At 40.6% G+C, this 5629-nt stretch overlaps 1 long non-coding RNA gene across 2 annotated transcripts; it reads left to right on the top strand.

Moving 5' to 3' along the window:
• The first annotated feature begins 1426 nt into the window (after positions 1–1426).
• On the top strand, positions 1427–5320 carry LOC141803502 (uncharacterized). Of its 2 annotated transcripts, none has more exons than XR_012599568.1 (4): positions 1427–1584; positions 3166–3231; positions 3394–3560; positions 4960–5320. It is a non-coding gene; the product is annotated as an uncharacterized LOC141803502 (long non-coding RNA). The 2 variants fall into 2 exon arrangements; XR_012599569.1 differs by lacking the exon at positions 4960–5320 and adding an exon at positions 3768–3853.
• The last annotated feature ends 309 nt before the right edge of the window (positions 5321–5629 follow it).

The raw sequence follows: 5629 nt of genomic DNA, 5'->3' as shown, positions 1-5629 counted from the left end.
GGTGGTTTTGGCCCAGCTGACCAGCACCGACACACTCTTCAGAAACCCAGACTCCACCTGAGGACAGCTGTTGTAACTATCAGGGTAAAGTGGACTCTGCAGGACTCTCCAGTTGCTCCTCTTGACACAATCAATCCACCGTTTCCTTACCTTGTCGTCCATCAAAAACTTAAATAAGCTAGCTAGCTAGCTAGCTAAAGCCGTTTCCCTGCATATTGTGGCATCCAGGAAAGATGCCTGAGCAATGTGGAGGAGACGTGACTGGTTAGCTGACAAGTTGACAAATAGCTAGCTGCAAACTGTAGTAACAGATGCTATCTGATACTCAAGCTAACACCCTGAGGCCTGGACCACAGGTATGTGAATTTTTTTTTGATAGAATATCTTTTTCCTCATTTAAAAAAAATCTCTGTCCACACCACAGAAATATCTCTGTCCTTACGAAGAGGCAAAACTGAAAACGATCGCCTCTGAAGGCTGCAGAGAGGTGGCAGGTTAGCAAAGTGTGAAAACTACAGAAGAAGAACGTCATGAGCATGTGCAGTCAAAAACAGGAAGAAGAAGCAGTCAAGGGAGTAAAGTTGGTAAAGAGATGGTGAAAAAAACAAATAGAAAAACGTTACATTGATCTGTAGAGCTGTACTTAGGCAAAAAGTGCAAAGTACACAGAAGTAGCGTGGTACATCTCGGCCATCGTTCTTGTTAGCAATCATTGCTACATTGACTTGTTGCTAGGCGCTTGTCGTGATTGCGTCAACTTGCGTGAAATCGCTGTGTTCGTGTGGTTGAAACGCCCAACTGGACAGAAAAATGTTGCTAATGAAATGCTAATGATAGCTCTGTTAGATAACGCAGCCATGATTTCTGACTGGCCCTTTAAATCCTTGACATAGCGAGTTGAAACACAGTTTGTGAGCCGAGCTCCACAATGAAACTTAAAATGATTGAAAGACTTTTTAAATGTTTTAAGAAAATACATTTATGAACTATTTGATGTGTTTAGAGGAATATGGCTGAAATGGCTTTTCATGAACCTGTCATGGTTTGGGTTTTTGGTTTATGGTTTGCTGGGTTTTCTTGTGTTTCTGTGCGGTTCTGTGTTCCCTGGTTTGTCTCCTTATGGTTTTGACTTGGTTCTGGTCAGGTGTGTGTCTTTATGTGATTGTCTTTGGTGTTTTAGTGTCTTTTATGTGTATTTGGTATCTGTCTGAGTTTCCCTGTGTTTGGTTTGGTTCTCCTTGTGTTTCTCTTGTGGTTGATTGCCCCTCATGTGTCTCACCTGTGTCTTGTCCTGCACCTGTGGTTGATTACCCCCCAGTGTATCAAGTCTCTGTGTTTCCTTTTTCTCTGTCGATTCATTGTTTGCTGTTTGCTGTCCGTTGTTAGCTGTCTCCTGTTCGCTGTATGTTTCCTAGCTTCTCATGTGTTTCCAGCGCTTCTTGTTTCTATCAGTAAGTTTTTTTTAGTGTCTTTGGTTTTGAGTTTTTGGATTTAGTTAAAATAAAAGATTTTTGCTCATCTGCATTTGGGTCCTCCACCTCCATTGTTCTCCCTGGGATTTCACGACAGAACCAATACAATAAGGTGATTGCTGGAGTTGCCCAAAGTGTCTGAAAAGGATATACGGAGAATCGTCTTGGTCTCTAGTCTACAAATTGTTCATGTCTTCATTTCTTTGCAGCTTTGAAGCTAATTTGCTAACACGAGCTAGCCTGAGCTAGAAGCCTTACTTCGGTGTTTTAAGTTCTGACCCGGTCCTCCTTCAGGTCAATCATACTTTAGCAATTATAGATCATTTCTGTACATTAGGAGCATCCATAGTCTGTATATAGAGTGGACAGCATGGCTCCGCCATTTATCATCGTACGGTTTTGAAGCCAAAATTCCCCGAAAAAAATACATCAGAACGTCCAATCCAATCCATTTTTATTTGTATAGCACATTTTATCAACACAAGATCCCCAAAGTGCTGCACAGAGTAATAGCACTGATAAAAACAGACAACCAACATCAATACAAAAGAATATATTAAAAAAAAAAAAAAAAAACATGACTAAAAAAAGAATTAAAAACATAATTAAAACAAATAAATAAAAAATAAAAACAGTCAGAGGACCACACAATTTCATGCCGGGTTAAACGCAAGTGAATAAAAAAGTGTTTTTAAACGAGACTTAAAAGCGTCAACAGAGGGCGCCATTCTGATGTGTGGTGGAAGATTATTCCACAGCTTGGGTCACGTCAGCTGTCAATCATCGTTAAACGTTACGTAAAACCTCGTTTTTAACCTCGTATAACTAATGAAAACGAAACTTTTCAGAAAAAAGAGGACTTTAATACAAGACAGCCAAATGATATCTTCAAATCACCACAACAATCAGACATGAGAAACATTTCTACCAGGTGGATTAATTTTTTAAAGTTTGACCACAGCCCATCTGGAATGACTGGGGAGATGGATTTTTGGACCTATACTGCAGCCAGCCACCAGGGGGAGCAGTTTTTGTGGAGACCTCACTTCGAGCCGAGCAAGCGGACGTCCATTCTATGGGAGCTCCTAATGTACAGAATACCTTTTCCCTAATGAAGACTTCCTGTGTCCAGACGTAGAGTTTAATAACCGCTGAGGCATCTTGAGTTGATATTCTCCTGTAATGAGTGTGAGGCTGATGTGGTTTGGTTTCCATTAATGCTGAGTTTCTGGAGGGCTGCTGGGTAATGAAACATTTAAAGGGGACATTGAAGTGGTCACGGCGGTTGGAGCCACAGTGGAAAAATGAAAGGACGTGGATTCAGCCGAGGTGGCTGTGGCGAAGGATTTGAAGGGTTTGACGGACAGTAACGGTCAGAAGTTTGGTAACGAAGCATGAGGTGATTACAGTGAATGATTAAAACATCTGAGGGACAGGAACCAGCTCTGGACGGGTCCAGATCCAGGAGCTGGTGCCACGTTAAGGAAGGAGAGTGTGTGACTGAGATTAATGACATCTGCTGGAGAAATGAGGGACTTTCTCCAACGCCGTCGCCGTCTGAGGCTGGCGGTTAGCGGCGTGATTGGATTAGCAGGCTGGGTTTACAGAGTAATGATGACGGATGATCTGTTCCTGTGGAAACCTCTTAGAGAAACTCTGAGCTTCATGAAATGATTGTTTTTAAATTCTCCAGTATCCACATGTGGAGTTTGACGTGATCCAAACGGATCTGCTGAGCTCCTCAGACCAAACCAGGACGGTGAGTTTAATCCACGTGTTTCAGTTTGTGTTTACATGTCGGCCTCTCACAGAGCAGGGTTATATCTGCCAACACAGAGCACGTCATGTTTTCCATGTTAATCATAAACGTCTGAATGTAAAAGTTTCTTCTGGATGTGAAATGTTTTCTTTTATTTTATAGCTCCTCTCTGCACGGCGAGCTGCCGTTAAAAAAGCAGAAAGCGTTCTGCACGGCGTGGACACCGTGAAGCGTGGACGCGTACAGAAATATTTCCTGCGGAGCCGTAACACGGGGAGTGGATTCCAGCGCTCTTAAATTCATCATCCCTCATTTTCCACACGCCACAGGTAAGAATGTGTGTGCGTCAGGCTCAGGAAAACAGAGACGGTTACCAGGCAACCAGGAAACAGGCCGCAGGAATGTGGGATTATGGGAGATGGAGGCTTTCTCTGTCTTGAAACAGGAAATTGGTTGAAACACAATCTCTTTATGACATGACTCATCCATCTTTCTGTCTGCTTCTTTCAAAAACCTTTTTATCCTTTTCTGTAAAGTCTGGACCAAAGTTTTTTCAACCCTCCAGAGACGGTTCATCACAGGAAGTTACAGGAAGTGGAAAAAGACGTTAACGAGCTCACAGAGAAAATTACTGACACACTGGAGCTGTGTATCTACGAGATAAGAGCTCAGAAATCAGAGTTAGCTGATGTCAAAATGAACCTCCAGCCCCTTTCATAGGAGCCATTTTTCCTCAGCTCACCTGGATTAAAGTCATTCAGGAGACAGAAAATCTACTTTATCTTCACTTTAAAGACAATAAGTGTATAAAATACTATACAAAGTAAAAATCTAGTGAATAATTAACTTAACAAGAAGTTTTATGTGTTTACAGAATTTCAAATGTGACTTCTCGGTTTTTTATTTTTAAAAAATTTGCAACTTTAAAAAAAAAATAAGATTTGCAATGTAATACTTTTTCTGAAATTTCAGAAAGTTGCATAATTGTTCAAAATTTTTGAAATTCCAAAACAATTAACAATTTTTCCCCCCAAAATTTTTTTTTTAAAAGTGCGAAAATTTTAAATGTTTAAAGTAATTAGCATTTTTTAAAAAAAGAAATTTAAAAATGTGCAAAAAAATCCCCAAATTTAAAAATTCATTTTAAAAAAAGACTTTTAAAAATGTGCAAAAATTCCCCAAAATTTGGAAATTTCAAAAATTCTATAAATTTGGGGAAAAAATCAATGAGTATTTCAAAAATTTGCTTTATTTAAAAAAAATTGTAAATGTTGAAATTGTGCAATTTTTTTTTTCCAAAAACCAGAATTTAAATTATTTGCAAAAATTTGCAGAAATGTAAGAAGTTAGAAAAATTCAAAAATTTGCAAAAACTTCTGCGTTTTATGTTTTTGTTTGGGTTTACAGTAAAGCAGACTAACAAACTCATTAATATTTTTTTTAATCTATATTGATCTTTTTTCTAAAGGAAGCTTGAGGGAGAGGAGCAGGCCGATCAAGAGCAGGAGATAAATCTTTACACCTGAAATCTACTCCTGATGTTTCCTCCTCTCACTGAGCTCAGATCTGTTTCAGACATCTTCTTCTTCTTCTCTGTCTTCATACGTGAACTCTGAGGCGCCGTAAAGACAGGGAACAAACTATATGAGAACAAAGTATATGAGAACAAAGTATACGAGCAGCATGTGGAGGCTCTGCTCTGTCTGATCTGTGTGTTGCTGCTGGCAGGAGGAGACGCCGCTGGCAGGAGGAGACGCCGCTGGCTGTCAGCTCCGCAGTGCTGGAAGTTGACTCCTGCTGCTGGATGGCAGCGTGCATATATTATTCCAGTTTTACCTCACAGGAGGGGGAGCAGAGGGACCATGATGTCACTGCAGACATGGAGGTCTGACGTACAGATCTACATGAAGCTGGGGGGGACGCTCCATCCTCTTTAGGTTGAGCAACTTCATGTTTGTGGTGGGGAAGCGGTGAAATGACGCCTCAACATCTAAAGTCACTGACCTTTCTCCAGCCTCACCGTAAGGTCAGATATCGTCTTAAATCAAATAAGAAATCACACGGGAAGAATCCTCTGTAGAGTTTGAAAAAAAAACCCAACAAACTGTACACTTTAACCCAAACTAAAGACAGGATCAGACAAACACCGGTCAGAACTGAGCTTAATCCCTTCATCTATAGGTCTGTCACGTCTACATCATTCAAAGGATTCAGAGCATCCTCAATGGAGTCCCATTAGTCAGACAATCAGAAGGCCTGTTAGCCAGGAAATCAGATGACCCGTTAGCCAGGAGTTCACAGGGCCAATTAGCCAGAAAATCAGAATGCCTGATAGTCAGAAAACCTGTTAGTCAAAAAAAGGTCCATTATTGGGGAAATCAGAATGCCCATCAGTCAG

This window comes from Halichoeres trimaculatus, unplaced genomic scaffold, assembly GCF_033239565.1.
Source record: "Halichoeres trimaculatus isolate MK-OKI-2021-1 unplaced genomic scaffold, fHalTri1.1 fHalTri1_scaffold_14, whole genome shotgun sequence".
Taxonomy (NCBI): domain Eukaryota; kingdom Metazoa; phylum Chordata; class Actinopteri; order Labriformes; family Labridae; genus Halichoeres; species Halichoeres trimaculatus.
This window is presented reverse-complemented; position numbering and strand designations above follow the sequence as displayed.